This window comes from Eptatretus burgeri, chromosome 4, assembly GCF_056783735.1.
Source record: "Eptatretus burgeri isolate ZD-2024b chromosome 4, Ebu_testis_v1, whole genome shotgun sequence".
Lineage (NCBI taxonomy): Eukaryota > Metazoa > Chordata > Myxini > Myxiniformes > Myxinidae > Eptatretus > Eptatretus burgeri.
Window position 1 is genome coordinate 123,630,039 of NC_140964.1, and position 14,549 is coordinate 123,644,587.

At 46.4% G+C, this 14,549-nt stretch overlaps 1 long non-coding RNA gene across 1 annotated transcript in view; it reads right to left on the reverse strand.

The window, feature by feature from the left end:
• The window catches only part of LOC147029028 (uncharacterized), a 74,316-nt gene that overhangs the window by 56,718 nt on the left and 3,049 nt on the right, over positions 1-14,549 (reverse strand). The window contains exon 2 of the long non-coding RNA XR_015056774.1: positions 14,340-14,400. This is a non-coding gene — a long non-coding RNA (uncharacterized LOC147029028). The remainder of the gene's footprint in view (positions 1-14,339; positions 14,401-14,549) is intronic.

Genomic DNA, 14,549 nt, shown 5'->3' on the forward strand with positions numbered 1-14,549 from the left:
TTGATCCGATGTTTGACATTGAGGAACCCGTCCATCAATGGGAGGGCAGAAGCAGCACGTCTCAGGTAGAGTGACCAAGTGTAAATTTGAATTGATCTCAGATGAGGCCATTGGAGAAAAGGAAGTATTTGAGGTCAACTGCAATGATGGGTTTAATGACCTTGCTGATGATTGGAAATAAACTGATTGGTTTGTCAATCATTTTTTGTATCTTGTTTGAGTAATGCACTGATGTTGGCTGACTTCCAATTTGAAGTCGATGGACAATGAGCGAGGGAAAATGATAGTGCAAACAGAGGAGAAAGAGGATGTGCAAGAGCAGCAGAGCAGGTTTTTACGACACATGTGCTGAGGCCATCCATGCAAGTTCGAAGGCAGTTTCTGATTGGGTAGAAGGAAGTGCAGTGAATGTATTTTATCTCTACTCTCAAAAGGCTTTTGACAAGGTTCCACATGGAAGGCTGTTGGCAAAAGTGAGGGCTTTCGGAGTGGCTGGTTGGGTAACTAACTATTGGAAACCGACTTCGTGATAGGAAGAAAGGAGTGAGTTGGAAGATATCCAACTGGGAGAGTGTACAGTGACCTGCAAAAGTATTCACCCCCTACCAATATAATAACACATTTAGATGCGTAACGAATTATATCGAAACAATTTTTCCAAATGAACTTTTTTGTTCATAACTGAAGAGATCAAACAAAACACTGTTATCGTTGAAGGAGATTACATGCCAGGAATACCTTCAAACAACATGTACAAATCAGAATTCACTGGTTGTGAAAGTATTCAGCCCCTTCGGTCAGTACTTGGTGGAAGCACTTTTTGCAGCATGACTGCTCTGAGGTTTTTTGGGGGTAAATCTCTACCAGCTTTGCACAGTGAGATGGTGAAATCTTTGCCCATTCTTCATGTGAAAATTGCTCTCGTTGTGCCAAATTTGATGGGGATCGTCGATGGACTGCAATGTTCAAGAATCACCATCAATGTTCAATTGGGTTCAAGTCAGGACTTTGACTGGGCCATTCAAGGGCATTTATTTTCTTCTTATTCGACCACTCCAATGTGGCATTAGCTTTATGCTTCAAATCATTGTCCTGCTGAAATGTGAACCTCCTACCCAGTTTCAGATTCATGGCTGACTCAAGCAGGTTTTAATCAAGGATTCTCCTGCACTTTGCACCGTCCATTGCCCCTTCTACCCTGACAAGCTTGTGACTCCCTGCTGATTAAAAGCAGCCCAATAACATGATGCTGCTGCCATGTCCATGCAGGTGACCTACCCGAGACAGTAGCCCCATAACATGTGTTGACTGGGTGATATGCATTGTTAGACTTGCGCCAGACGTATCGCTTTGCCTTTAGACCAAAAAGTTCAATTTTTGTCTCGCCTGAACACAAAACGTTTCTCCACATGCTTGCAGTATCATTAAGATGCTTTTCACAAACTCCATATGAGCTTTTAGATGCGTTTTCCAGTAATGGCTTCTTTCTTGCCACCCGTCCATGGAGGCCAGCTTTGTGAAGGGAACGAGATATTGTTGATTGATGAACACTGACCCCCATCTCGGACATGGAGCCTTGCAGATCTTTCAAAGTCATTGTTGGATTTACAATGACATCCCAAACCAGTTTCCTGCTTCCCGGCTGCTGAGTTTGGATGGGCAACCTGATATGGGTAGAGTTTGGGTGGTATGATAGTCTTCCACTTCTTATTGATGAATCTCATAGTACTCAAAGGGATAATGAGGGACTTTGAAATCTTATAACCCTCTCCTGAATGGTGCTTCTCCACCACTTTATGTTTGACTTCTTTGGAAAGCTCCTTGGTCTTCCAGTTTGTCTTATTAGTTGACCAAGTAAGTTGCACCTTAAAACTCCTTCGATAAACGGGGGAGTTTATTTTTGAAGTTAAACCACCGATTACATACAGGTGAAACCTATTACACTTATATTCAAACAAATTCAAACCAAATAGTATATTACACGTAACCAAATAATTCAAACAAATAATTTACTGCTTGTCATTTCGGGTTAAATAGGCAAAGGGTTTGAATAGTTATGCAACTGAGAATCATCTGATTTTCTCTGTTAATCTAACTTATTCACATTTTATCTGCATTGTTTATCTTTATCACTTTGGAGGTGTTTGAGAAGACTCTATATCTTAAGTTTGATTTGAAAGCATCATGAAATAATGTCATATGGCATCAAAATGTTAAAACTTTGAAGAGGGGGGTGAATACTTTCTCAGGCCACTGTAAGTATTGAGATAGCTCAAGGCTCAATTCTCGGACTGTTATTATTGTTCATAATTTAAATAAATGATTTGGACAGCATGGTTAAGAGTAGACACCAAGCTTGGAAGTAAGGTAGATGAAGGGGGGGGGGGATTCAGGAAAGGCTGGATACTGTAATTGATTGGGCAAAATATTGGTCGATGCAGTTCGACATTAAAAAAAATGTTCAAGGGGGTGGGTAAGACAAATGAAAAATGCAAACTGCATAATGCAAGCGGCAATTTTGGAGTGTTTCACACACTAGAAGGATCTGGGGTGGTAATAGATGTGGTGTAGTGAGGGGCTATTATCAGACATCAGTAATGCAAATGGGGTTTCAGGTTTTATTCGTAGGGAGAAAAATTATAAATCAAAGGAGGTAGTGTTAACACTTTATAGGAATTTAGTGAGACCTCATGTATAATTTTGTATGTAGTTTTGGTCAACACATCTGAGGAAGGACATCGTTGCCATTGACAAGGTACAGGGTGGAGCAACTTGATAGAATCCTGGCCTAGCTAGACTCAGAGAAAAGGAGCGAGTGAAGGAGACAGAACTTTATACGTTAGAAAGGAGGTGGTTACGAGGGGATGTGATGGAGATGTTTAAGATAATGAAGGGTATAGACAAAATATGTGCGGAATAATTTTTCATCAGAATGTACAGTGATCGGACTACAGTTTTAAAGTAAATAAGAGTAGTATTCGGGCGATCATGAGGCAGGGGTTTTACAATTCAGAGAGTAGTGAAGCCATGGAAGTCTTCCTGGAAAGGTAGTGACAATAGAGTCAGTGGACAGTTTTAAAATTGAGTTAGGTAGGTATGTATAAGTGGTGGGGATGGGAGGTACTGAGATTTGACGTGATAGTGCAGACTTGATGGGCCTAATGGCTGCCTCTTGTGTTAAAATTCCATGTCATTCCTTGTAAAATCCGATGTAAAACGTCGTCAATGGCCTTATTTTTAAACAACCCAACAGTCTTGTGTTGCTGAATTAGTTTAACGGGATTAACATTGGGATTAACAAAGCCAGAGATGTATACGCAAGAGATTAAAAGCATTTCTTACTTCCCAACTTCATGACATACATGTTTTTCTCGGCATAGCCAACTGGAAAATGAAACAAAGAACCAAGTATAAACAGCATCAACTTATCAACTTCATAAATATATGTTTTTCCATTCATGGAACAAATAAAATAAATCTACCTTTATAAAACACAATGCATATTTGTCTGTCCGCCTTCATAAAGACGATTTAAGGAAGGTTTCAAAGGCCAATCTTTGAACACGACTGTGTGTTCACTACTGCCTATTTTTATGGATTAAAAAAAACAAAAACTTAGAGAACATTTTTCATAAAAGAGTAATTACGTCTCTTCTCTTGGAAATGCAGACAGTGACTTGTAACCGGGCCTCAAAGACGGTGTACAGAAGCAGAAAAAAATAACAATAAATACAAGTCACAGGGAGGTAAAATTCGTTGCATATGGTGCCGCAACACACGCAGAGTAAAACAAGTGTTCATTCACATCCGTATAATGTCTGATAAATAAAGAAGATAGAAACACACCTGACGCAAGGCTGAGGCTTCAGACTTTCGCACACTCACGACGCTGTATGGTCAAAATGAAACGACCCAGAAGATAAAGAAAATACGGCAACATTTGTACATGTAGTGTTTTAAAAGAATGTTTCTTGCTCCGAAACATCATTTCTTCCAGTCTCTGAATATTTCAAATAAAATAATTCCAACCCGTCATTTTCGACGGGCTTTTATACGAGTCTATAATAATGCAATAATGTGCATGGTTGGTCAGCCGTTTGTTCATACAAATAACTGAGGAATGTTTGAACTGAAGCCATCCAGTAGGGGGGCAGCACCGAGTAAAAACTTAGAAGATTAAAGTGATGTCACTTGGGAAAGGAGATTGCTCTACTACTTTTGCAAAAAGGATACCAAGAAAAGAAAAAATAAAACAATTATCTTATTATTTTCACCAGGGGGCTCCTGTTGCATCTGAAATATCAAGATTAGTAGTTTCAATTACAATATTGGTTTAAAATCTGCTTGATTTATGGCCACCGAAGGTGAAGGAGGTTATGTTTTCACCCTTTTCTGTCTGTCTGTCTGTTTGTCTGTGTGCAAGATATCTCAAAAAGTTGTGAACGGATCCGGATGAACTTTTGTGATCAAGTTCGGTGTGTGACAAGGGCGAAACAATTCGATTTTGGTGAAGATCCAGATCCAGATCCGGATCCGGCTACGAGAATTTTAAAAATGATTATTCACCATTGAGAGATAGGGCTTAAAATGATATTTTGCACGATATCTCAAAAAGTTGTCGACGGATTTGGATGAAATTTGGTGAACACGTTGGACATTGGGTGTGTGGCAAGGAAGAAAGGATTCGATTTTGGTGAAGATCTGAATTCGGATCTGGATACGAGAATTATTTAATTTTAAAGTGATTCTTCACCATTGAGAGATAGGGCCAAAAACGATATCGCACTGAATAGCATGATATCTCAAAAATGTAATGGGCACAATATGTTCTCATGGATCAGGCATTACGTGGCAGAGGTAATTATTCGCACGGGTAGGTTACCGAGAGATTGTACCTCAACGGGACCGTTTGGAAACGAGCCGCTGAAGCAGCTCGCTTCCTTTTGGGATAACCGAGCGGGCTATTATAGCGCAGTCCCGTTGGACCCGATCACTTTACCGGCTATTAAGAAACCAACTATTTATTCCGATCTCAATACGGCAGTTCAATGAGGGAATGGACGCATCGAACAGGTTTACATTCACACAAGGACATTTATTATAATAAAGCACTGTATGCAATAAAACAAGGCAAAACACGTATGCAATTATACAAGCAACAAAAGCACGACAAAAGAACTACGACCGTCTATACGAAATGCAATGCAAACATTTACAGCACACAAAGCACTTAACAATTTCCTACTTATTAGACGGGCCCACAGACACATGCACGCACACACACACACACCCAAGAAATGGTGGCAGAGGCCTTTAACAACGAGCTCCAGCTCGGAGGACAGGTGAGCTGAAACCCAGAGCCTATCTCGAACCTCTCCACCTCGTGTGGTCTTCAAGTTGTTCGGACCCGGGCTCCAGCGAGAGCGAGCTGGATCCAATCGCGGTGAGCTGCGATCCTTCCCGAGCTCCCGTGAATCCTCCCGCGCTTCTCAGCACGTGCTGGTGAGATGAGGCGCCGATCCTTCCGGTCGATGCGTCGCTTCTTCCCGTCGATGCGCCGCTTCCCCCAAGGAACCACCTTCAAGAAAAGGTCGGCGAGTCGCACCAAGCCGGGAACCAAAATGGAGAACAAAAAGCTCCACGAACCAAGAAAAATAAGAAGCCACCACTCGCAGCTCAAGCCGAGCGACTAGCTCAACTCTCTTCCAAGCAAAGCAGCTCAAAGCAAAAAGCTCTCCCGAGCCAAGCAGAAGCCGAAGGTTCACTGAACCACCAAAGCAAAAAGCCTCCAAAAAGCCTCCTCCCGAGCCAGGCCTCAGCCGAAGCTCACTGAGCGAGCCGAAGCAAAAAGCTTCCGAAGGCCTCAACCCGAACGCAAGCCAAGCAGGACCCGATGGTCTGTTGAACGACCACTCTCTGCCGAAGCAAAAGCTTACTACTCAACTTCGAACACGAACAAAAGAAAAAATCTCCTCTTATCCTTCTCCCACCCTTCCCCCGCTCCCGGCGTGACTCATGACTCATGCATTCGTGCTCCATCCCCCGCTCATCCACGGGTGGGAGGGAGTTGTTGACATCATGAGATATGGGACGGCAGGGTTCTTCTTCCTCTTCGCAGAAGAGGGGGAGGGATGTCTCCATTGTTCGTTCCCTCACTATTAAATCGATCCGCAGTGCATCTAATCGATTTCTGAACATTTAAACAATGGACGGTGAGCTATCTCGGGAACAAGCACTTATCGACATAGCTGACAATAGGATCCTGAATGTTTTGTGCAATCAAATTCCCAAATTTGTAACACTACCCCCTCCCCTTTTTACAGACTCTTTCCGAGTCTTCAAATTTTCGTGTGACCAGCATGTGTAAGTTTTCCCCTAGTACCTTTTACCTTCGGATCCCTGAGTGTGACATTTCTTTATACGTGTACCAAAAATAAATCACCTAATGCGCTACGAAACTAACTAAACAAACTCTCACAGACTCATTCGGAGAACTGAACTAAAATTGTCGGCGCTAAAACAAACATGCAGGTGAGGTTCCACGTATTTACAATTTTTACAACTTATCCATGACTTAACCATGGCCCAGGACTTGTGATCTGTGAAAGGGGAGAAGTTAAAAGTCGTTTCAAAGTCCATTGATGCAGGGGAGTGGATGGAGATGGTCGCAAAACACAAATGAGCATGATGGATGCACGGGCTGCCTACGGGGCAGTCCTTGCAAAACTGGATGGTCCTGGCGCACATGGTGATGGATGGACACAGGGGCAAATACAAACAAGGGCTAGCAGGCATGGTGTCATGGCACAGGCAGGCAAACGAAGCATGGCAAGGCAAGTCCATGCAGAACAGGCGGCTCCAGCACAACAGGCTGCAATGAAGCTGGCCGGCCTCTGGTGTGGTTCCATCAGGTGTGGAGGGAGTGCGGTGGTGCCGGCCGTTCTGAAGGTGGGCTCGGACCTAGCCTACTCTCTACCCCCACTCTGTCCTTTGCCTGTCTTTGTCCATACCCACTCCCTTAATTTGCCACAAAACACAACAAAATTTAGCCCCTCTTTATTTTTATGATTTTTCTTTCCCTTTTATAATTGTCTCCCTAACCCCCTTTATCGTCCTTGTCTGGCTGACCTATCCCGTCAACCCCTACGTTCCCTCTCTGGAGGGGAATAGGGAGAGACTCGTGTCCTGTCTCGAGGCCCAAGAAAGCCTCAGAATGGCCTCCTCAGAGTTCAGCGATCCACCAAGGTGGGTCCAGCGGCCTACAACAAGCGAAGGGATGGATGGTGCGAAGGGGTACATCTCCTATCTTCCCTAACATTCATTAACCTGAAACTACCCCGGGGCTTTCCAAAAACGCATCACACTTTAAAACTATCGGTTCTAAAAACCATGATTCCCGTCACCTGTGTTAGTGTCCATTATAAATTTGGGCCTTGCCCTCATTTTCATACGTGCTCTCAAACAATTTCCTGGCTGGGCAGCGTGGCTCAACTGGCAGGAACTCCTCCTTTGCCGAACTCTAACCATGGCACCCCCAGGCCCGCAGGCTGCCTCCGAGCCGAGCTGCTCCCTACAATGCGGGGGGTTGCCCTCTCTGGCATTGCCCCCTCCGATGCCCATGTGGCGTGTTGATGCCCCGGGTCCCTTTCCGAGGGTCGCCCGTGCCCACTACACTGCCCCCGTGGCATTGTGGCGCTACGGTTCCCGTTTCCGACAGGTCGCCCATGCCCACTACACTATCCCGGCCCCTCTTGGGCCCTTGGCCTACTCTGGCCGACTAGACGGTGCCCGGGGTGCCCACTAAACAAAACTCACCTTTCCACTGCCACGCTCCCAGCCGGTCCATGAACTCTTGCATCCCTCCAAACGGGTTTCGTGCCTTCTCTCGACACCGACAAAACCACCTCCTTTTAATAAATTTGAATAACCCACGAGCTAACATTAAACTGACCACGGGGTCACTTGGGAGGGAATCACTCCTCTCCCCAATCAGTCATCGCACCATGCATACCACATAAACTCCATTCACACACTTGGGCCTGCTGTCCCACACACATTCCTCACACACACTTTCCATTTCGCAACTCACACCAACACTCTACACTGCCATCCTTCCAAATTAAATCCCCTGACTAACTCGTGCTCCCTCATCATTCCTTAAAACTCATGAACGTTCCATTTATTCTACGTAGCCAAGCTACGTCACCTCTACACATTTCCATGTCTGTCCATGTCTCCAAAAATCCCAAAATTCCCATTTCCTAAATCTAAACTGAAATCCCTCCACGTAATCCATTCCACGCGCTCCATGAGGAACAACTCATGTCCCCATGAAGCCGGTCTAACTATCACTAACCCATCATTCTAACTAGTAGTTCCTGTGCCCCCAAGCAAGGGTGTCTTCCACCCCCTGCCTGGGGCTCATGTCCACTCGAAGTGGCGAGGCTCGCTTTACTTCTTTTTTTCTTCTTCTTGCGCACACCAGAGCGGCAACTCACAGCCTGCGCCCATTCCCCGTGACGTCATGGCAGCTGTTCGCGTTTCTCGCACCTCGTCCCTTATCGGACGGCACCATCCTGCAGGGATTTCCCTCCTGTCGGATTCCAACCATGGAGCCACGACGTCAACCTGCGCATCCAAAGCAAACCTCGCATTTTGAGGGGTTCCCCATGCGAGCACATGTGCTCTGCTCGTCGGAGCTTCACACACATGCTCGCCTGGAAAACCCGTCCGTTCCAAATTCACAATCCAGCCGAGCTTCTGTCCATCCCGTAGGATTGGCTAATCCACCGCGTGCGTTTCTGGATTGGGTTTCGCTCGCGTAGCCGCGCACGTGGCGGCCTCGTGAGGAGCACAGCACGGACCCCGAACGTGCTGCCGTGCAAACCCAGCATGGTTCCCAAAATAGCTACGGCCGCTACCAGGCTTTTGCCCCTCATCTGTCGCAGTCGTCATCGCCATTCAGCGCGCACACTCCTGCGTGCCACGAGGCTCAAACACCTCACCATTACACGAGGACATGCGGTTGCGGTCTCCCGCATGCTAACCGCCATCTCCGTTTCATACCACCACCTCACACACATGGTCTCTTTCACAAACACACCATACTACTCACACACGAGGTTCCTGTCACACGCGGTGTTTCATCCACACGCGGTGTTTCATCCACACACGGTGCTTCATACACACACGGTGTTTCATCCACACGCGGTGTTTCATACACAAACTGTGCTTCATACACACACGGTGCTTCATACACACACGGTGCTTCATACACACACGGTGTTTCATACACACACGGTGCTTCATCCACACGCGGTGTTTCATCCACACACGGTGTTTCATACACACACGGTGCTTCATCCACACACGGTGCTTCATCCACACACGGTGTTTCATCTACACACGGTGCTTCATCTACACACGGTGTTTCATCCACACACGGTGCTTCATCCACACACGGTGCTTCATCCACACACGGTGTTTCATCTACACACGGTGTTTCATCCACACACGGTGCTTCATCCACACACGGTGTTTCATACACACGCGGTGTTTCATACACACACGGTGCTTCATACACACACGGTGCTTCATCCACACGCGGTGCTTCATCCACACACGGTGTTTCATACACACGCGGTGTTTCATACACACGCGGTGCTTCATCCACACACGGTGCTTCATCCACACGCGGTGTTTCATCTATACACGGTGTTTCATCCACACACGGTGTTTCATACACACGCGGTGCTTCATCCACACGCGGTGTTTCATCCACACGCGGTGCTTCATACACACGGTGTTTCATACGCACACGGTGCTTCATCTACACAGGGTGCTTCATCTACACACGGTGTTTCATCCACACACGGTGTTTCATCTACACACGGTGCTTCATCCACACACGGTGTTTCATCCACACACGGTGTTTCATCCACACACGGTGTTTCATCCACACACGGTGTTTCATACACACGCGGTGTTTCATCCACACACGGTGCTTCATCCACACGCGGTGTTTCATCTATACACGGTGTTTCATCCACACACGGTGTTTCATACACACACAGTGCTTCATCCACACGCGGTGTTTCATCTATACACGGTGTTTCATACACACACGGTGTTTCATCCACACACGGTGTTTCATCCACACACGGTGTTTCATCCACACACGGTGTTTCATCCACACGCGGTGTTTCATCCACACGCGGTGTTTCATCCACACGCGGTGCTTCATCCACACGCGGTGCTTCATCCACACGCGGTGCTTCATCCACACGCGGTGCTTCTTCCACACGCGGTGCTTCATCCACACACGGTGCTTCATCCACACACGGTGCTTCATCCACACCATGCGTGCTGCAAAGCACGCATTTCGGCACACTCGCAAACACACATTTTGACACCACACACACTGGACAACAACGCTGTGAATTAGTACCACCACAAGGGGTCCCGAGGTTTCCATAACCCCCAAGCTCCATGTTCACCTGTTCAAAGCACTTGCCCCCTCTACCTCGCAAGGCTCGACCGGACCCACCTGGTCATGATCTGCTTTAAGGGGTCACATTCCCTCCCCTCTTTCCTGAAGGAGGCTATCCAGCTGCTTGCACCGGGTCACGACACCTTCCCCGAGCTCCCCCTCATGGTCCCTCGCTACCTCTGTGTGTGTGTTCGTTTTTAGTTTCTTCCACCCCGTCCAATTCATCCTCTATCCGCCGTGTCTCTGTTTCCGTGACGATTTGCGTTTCTGTCACCTTGTTCGTTTCCTTCGTCTCCACTATTGTTTCTGCCATCGTCCCCTCGTGTCTCATCTTACTCGTTTCGGTCTCCCCTTTTAATTTTCCCTCTCCATTACCGTCACTCTCTCTGCCGTTACGAGTCTCGTCCAACGCGTCTCCCGTATTATTTTGTCCTCCACCGCGGGACCGACACAGTCCACACTCCCCTCAGCTCGCTCGCTCCAGCACGTGGCGTCGCCATTTTGAGCTCCACTGCCCACGTTTCGCTCCTCGCAATTGCCACGATGGTCTTTTGCCCAGCCTGGAGATCCAGCCCCAAGCACTGCATTTCACCCCGCATTTCTTTCATTTCGTTTTTCATATCTTCCTTCATGCCATCCATTTTGCTTTGTGTATTTGTCTCCATTTTTCCCATAAACGCCTCGAGCATGTCTCTTACGTCAAATAACCACGTGGCAGTCGGTTCGCATTATCGGGCGCGGATCTGCCGGGGACTGAGGAGGGATTTTGATGGAGGAGGGGAGGGGGGTGTCATACACCACGGCCCCCACTGCTGCGCCCATTGCGGACTCTGCATTTGTTTGTGGGGGTGTCCAACCTGCATAATGGGCATGTTCTGCACAGTCATTTCGCCCTGAGCCATGATTTCTAACATTTCGAAATTCATTACCCCCTGCTCCCGTTCGCCTTGAACTGTCATCTTGCGTATCGGAAATAATTTAAACTCGGAATTTAATGGAACCGGAGGGTCGCCTCGCACACCCTTGATCCGATTCCCGCTAATTTGGTTGGAGGCGGGATGGATTTGAATCCCACTCCCGGACACCAGTGTTGTAGATCCCTGACGTTCCGGATCAAATTGCCGTTTTTATCTCAACGGAACCGCTTGGAAACGAGGCGCTTAAGCAGCTCACTTCCTTTTGGGATAACCGAGAGGGGTATTATCGCGAAGTCCCGTTGGACCCGATCACTTTACCGGCGATTAAGAAACCAACTATTTATTCCGATCTCAATACGGCAGTTCAATGAGGGAATGGACGCAACGAACAGGTTTACATTCACACAAGGACATTTATTATAATAAAGCACATATGCAATTAAACAAGGAAAAACATGTATGCAATTATACAAGCAACAAAAGCATGACAAAAGAACTACGACCGTCGATACGAAATGCAATGCAAACATTTACAGCACACAAAGCACTTAACAATTTCCTACTTATTAGACGGGCCCACAGACACACGTACACACACACACACACACACACACACACACACACACACACACACACACACACACACACACACACACACACACACACACACACACACCCAGGAAATGGTGGCAGAGGCCTTTAATAACGAGCTCCAGCTCGGAGGACAGGTGAGCTGAAACCCAGAACCTATCTCGAACCTCTCCACCTCGTGTGGTCTTTAAGTTGTTCGGATCCGGGCTCCAGCGAGAGCAAGCTGGATCCAATCGCCGTGAGCCGCGATCCTTCCCGAGCTCCCGCGACCCCCCCCCCGCACTTCTCAAGACGTGCTGGTGAGACGAGGCGCCGATCCTTCCCGTCGATGCGCCAATCCTTCCCACCGATGCAAAGGAAATGGTTCCTTCCCCCAAGGAACCACCTCCAAGAAAAGGTCGATGAGTCACACCAAGCTGGGAACCAAAATGCAGAACAAAGAGCTCCACGAACTAAGAAGAAGAAGAAGAAGAAGAAGAAGCCACCACTCGCAGCTTGAGCCGAGCAACCGGCTCAACTCTCTTCCAAGCAAAGCAGCTCGAAGCAAAAAGCTCTCCCGAGCCAAGCAGAAGCCGAAGCTCACTGAGCCAGCCGAAGCAAAAAGCTTCCGAAGGCCTCAACCCGAACGCAAGCCAAGCAGGACCCGACGGTCTGCTGAACGACGACTCTCTGCCGAAGCAAAAAGCTTACTACTCAAGTTCGAACACGAACAAAGAAAAGATCTCCTCTTCTCCTTCTCCCGTCCTTCCCCCGCTCCCAGCGTGACTCATGACTCATGCCCTCGTGCTCCATCCCCCGCTCATCCACGGGTGGGAGGGAGTTGTTGACATCATGAGTCACAGGACGGCAGGGTTCTTCTTCCTCTTCGCAGAAGAGGGGGAGGGATGTCTCCATTGTTCGTTCCCTAACTATAAATCGATCCACAGCGCATCTAATTGATTTCTGAGCATTTAAACAATGGAAGGTGAGCTATCTCGGGAACAAGCACTTATCAACATCGCTGACTAAAGGAACCTGAATGATATGTGCAATCGAATTCCCAAATTCGTAACAATATTATGAACAGATTTGGATATTAGGCCACCTCAAAATTTTTGATGGCAGTGGAAAATGGCTGCCACAGCCATCAGCGGCTGAATTTGAGATGGCCCAATATCCAAATCTGTTCAGAATATGTTGGGCTACTAGTGTGCCAAATTTGGTGCTTTCCTCACAAAATGCACAATTGTTATGCTATATTTAGCTTCGTTGCCCCACTATACAGCAATCTCTCGGAATCTCATTGGAGTTACATTTGCTGCTTAATGGTGCTTTTTATTCAGATGATATGAGAAGAATACAAAATGAAAAATTCGAAAATGGTTCCATAGTTTTTGTAATTTGAGTTCATTTTGAGCACTTCAGTTTTAATGATTTTTTTTTTTTAACTGGAAAATATTTCATGTTATGGAGGAGGGAGCATGAGTTAAATTAAGGCCCTGGATGCCATATATATGTTCATGTGTAGTTTTAGAACTTGTATTGTATTGTCATGCATACCGCTGTCACATTAACTGCTTATCCGCAACCACAACCTCAGCATCCGTAGAGACCGAGCAGGCCAGAGATTTATTCTGCGAATGGCCAGCCGAAGGCCAAGTTTGTTCACAAGATGCTCCAAGTGGAGGATACTCTAGCACAACAAACAAGGGAAAGACCACAGTCGGCAATGAATTCGAGTAATTAGCCCAATTTATATCAGACAGAATGGTTATGATGGGAAGAACGACAGGCAGACGGACACACACTCATTGGAATAAATAACACGAACACTTCATTTGGCACAAGACCAAAAAATACAGAAATCCTGAACACGAAGACACAATGAACAAGAGAGTTCAAAGAATACAATACCCCACACAGTGTTTAAGTGTATGCAGGAGGGCCTTGTCATTTGTGTGGATTCTGTTTGTGTGTGTGTGTAGGTATACACATATATATATATATATATATATATATATATATATATATATATATATATGTACATATATACATATATACATAATATGACACCTCATACACTTCTCTCGCCGAAGAAGTTGCATAAAGCAACTCAAGAAGGCCGACACAAGGTAAGCACTTTGTTGTTTCAAACCCTTCCCAGAGTTCCTCCACAATTATAAAGACGTTCACACATCGTACAGACTTGAGAATCTCAATGCTGCACACCCCCTCAGCTATCGGACCGGTTTCTTCACTTATTGGCAAATCATCAGCGATAGCGCAGACGGAAATGGATACCAATGAGGCTCCCAAGCATGTACCACGTGCAAACATCAAAAGCAGTCAATATATAAACTTACCTTGGGATCATGCTGATCCTGCAGTATGAATGAAGCAAGTCTTGGTGGAATCAGCCTACAACTGTTGGAGGAGAAGCGTAACAAACAAACAAACAAATAAATAAATGAAAAATCACTCAGTGACAACTTGGGAAATGGAACAGTACTCCATAAACAACATACCTCCACCAGGCTGAATAGTTTACATTTTGTTGGCCACTCATGGGTCGG